Source organism: Eimeria mitis, genomic scaffold, assembly GCF_000499745.2.
Source record: "Eimeria mitis Houghton genomic scaffold, Emh_scaff5176, whole genome shotgun sequence".
Classification (NCBI taxonomy): Eukaryota; Apicomplexa; class Conoidasida; order Eucoccidiorida; family Eimeriidae; genus Eimeria; species Eimeria mitis.
Genome location: NW_013573469.1, coordinates 1,685 through 1,937, shown reverse-complemented (window position 1 = coordinate 1,937; position 253 = coordinate 1,685).

The window sequence follows — 253 nt, the reverse complement described above, 5'->3', positions numbered from 1 at the left end:
AAAAAAAAAAAAAAAAAAAAAAAAAAAAAAAGGAAAAAAAAAAAGAAATGGCGAAACTGTCGGTTAATGTTTACAATCAAAGAAACGATCAAACTGAAATAAATTAAATAAATAAATACATAAATTATTTGAAATATAAATTAAATAAATACAAAAGAAAAAAGAAAAAAAAAAGAAAAAAAATAAATGGCTATTATATGTATTGCTATACGAAGCATTCCACACAACTACATATATATACACACACACACAC